Here is a 2,742-nt window from a genome sequence, read left to right as displayed (position 1 = left end):
TAAGGTAACATTACTTTTGCCCTGGTGTAACATTCACTTTTGTGTTACAATAGCTGTCAAAGGTAACATTAATCTATGTCTATAGTATCACAATATGTATGTTACCTTTGAACTCAGAATTTTCAAAAAAAAATGGGGCCCACCAGTGGGCCCCACATTTTAGGGCCCTATTTGTTTGGGCCCCATTTTTGGGCCCTATTTATTTGCAAAGGTAACATACATAATGTGATACTATAGACATACTTTAATATTACCTTTGATGCATATTGTAACAGTAATGTTTTGTATTATACCAATTTCTTTGTAACATTTTTAGTACCTAATGTAACATATTTTTCAAAAAAAAAATTGACAGGAATGGTTTATAAATTCAACATGCCATAAAATCTGTTTTTCATCCAAGTCAACCAAATAAACAATTTCAACAAAACTCCATATCAGTTTTCACAAACCCCCACCAAATACTACGGTTTCACCCAATTCACCAACTTCACATACTCCACATACTCCAAAGAACAGGTACTTAGTCTAGGATGATAAATAAACATCGAAAAGCTATTACGATAACACTTGTTACTAGTACGCAAAATAAGATATGTAAAAAGGTGGACATCTGAAATCTAAAGTCCAGAGCCTCCGGTAACTGGTGTGAGGTAATTGTCATCATCGCTGGTTGTGCAGAAATCTTGATGGTTGATTGTGATGCCTGGATTTACGTCGACTATTTTCTTAAGTAACCAGGCCATATTCTCCTGCACCTTCTTGTTGACTTGCATATCCACTTCTTCTTATACCTTCTTCGTCATCGATGCCTCGACTTCACTCACCAAATTCTGCTTTATCTTTCCTGCCAACTCCTGTACATAAGTATTTGTCGAACCAGCAGTACTGGAGTAACCTTTTGCAGCATCAGGACATCTTCCATGGAGCCAAGATGGCCCATATTTTATTCCATCAGAACGTAGTTCCTCGTTGGGATCTTCGCTCGTACTGATTTTTTCCTTAATCTTTTTCTACATACCAGAAAAACAAACGTACACTCGGTCACATAATAATTTAAATGCTTCACTAACTAATTTCAAAATAATCGAAAATTTTAATCCAATTAAATTCACAATTAGTAATCATTAAATAAAAAATGCATGCAGTTACATACATAAAACTTCTAAACACCAAATAAATCATAAAACACAACTAATTAACCATCTTGCGACATTAACGGATATTCAGAAGCACTAAGATTAATAAAAAACACTTACAATCTTGTTTTTTATTTCTTCAGTGTTGGTCTTATACTCACGACCATCAGTACGCTCATGAGTCTAAAAAAAAACCTCTGCTTCAGGTGGTGGATGCTGATTCTTTGTCTTTTTTCCTGACAAAAATGAACAAGTTAGCCAAAAGAAATATAGAAATTAATTTCTAGATATATAGTAATATATGTAACCAGAAGGCTGCCCACATTCATATATTTGCGTAAAAACTAGCTTATTGAGGTTAATTTGCGTAATTGAGATTCTGGCCATACCATATTGTTTTAAATTTGTGCGAAAGTCTTTGGACCAGTAGTGTGTGTGTCTGTATACTGACATCGACTTCTTGTATTTGTCGCTGCTCTTTTCTACAAAAATGTGAAATACCTTTATGTCACTTAGATCAAATATAAATACAGAATTAAATATGAAAGTGCAAGGGGAATTAGATAACCTTAATGCTTTCATCATTCCAGTACTCCAGCAACATCTTGAAACTCTCAAGGGGAATATCATTTGGCCTATTTTCCATCTATTCTTCATCAGTTTCAAATGCTTTATAATGCGCCTTCTTAATTCGGCTCTTACGTGTCTTCCAAGATGAATGAATGGTTTTCAACACCCATGTTTCACATTCATCAGGTATAATGTATCTTTGCCGGAAAAAGTCAACAAAATAAAGAACACAAGTACAGTTAATCAAAGATAATGTTGCAGAAAAATAAATCAAAATAATTAAACAATGTATGTGATACCTTGACATAATTCCATAGTGTATTTTTCAAAATTTTCGGAACATCACGGCAAGAAACATAGGTAAATGACACGCATCGCTTCGTGAGTGTCCCCAAGAAGTTACTAAGTTCAAAAATTACTTTGTACTCATCTGAAATGGGCTGGAACCTTTCATTCATCTGAAGGACAACTCGATGGTCCATATTTCTGGTATGAACCCTATCCATCCTCGTCGGTCCTCTCAGCCTTTTAGGAACTTCAACTACATATGAGCAAATATTACTTGCAGGAAAATCAAATAAAGTAGGAATATTATATTAAATTTGATTATATTTACGGGTGTTTTTCTAATATGTCGTATTTCAAAGATTGAATGTGGGCAGCCTCTAAGTGAGTATTCTTTAAGTGGCCTTAAAGGAATAATTCCTTTATAAATAATCAGTTTATGTAATCATAAATAAAGGAAAGAAGATACCTGTTTCCTCCTCTTCTTCAATGTCCGGAAAAACATTTTCTTCAACAACATTTTCTGTAGCAGTCTTTGTAGTTGCAGTTGTACTTGGAGAAATCTTCGCTATCACTGCAGCTGCTTCCTTTTGGCGCTTTCGCATAGCCCAAAAAGCCTCCATTGAACCATTTGCTTTAATAGACGGTAGCTGAATCAGAGGTTCTGCAGGTTCCATATGTGATAATGACTGATTTTCCTTCTCAATAGCATCTTCAGTTCCTTGCTTCTGTGATATAACAATATTGG

The sequence above is a fragment of the Apium graveolens genome, chromosome 10, assembly GCF_009905375.1.
Source record: "Apium graveolens cultivar Ventura chromosome 10, ASM990537v1, whole genome shotgun sequence".
NCBI lineage: Eukaryota > Viridiplantae > Streptophyta > Magnoliopsida > Apiales > Apiaceae > Apium > Apium graveolens.
The sequence above is the reverse complement of the archived record's forward strand: the minus strand, read 5'-3'. Positions refer to the sequence as shown.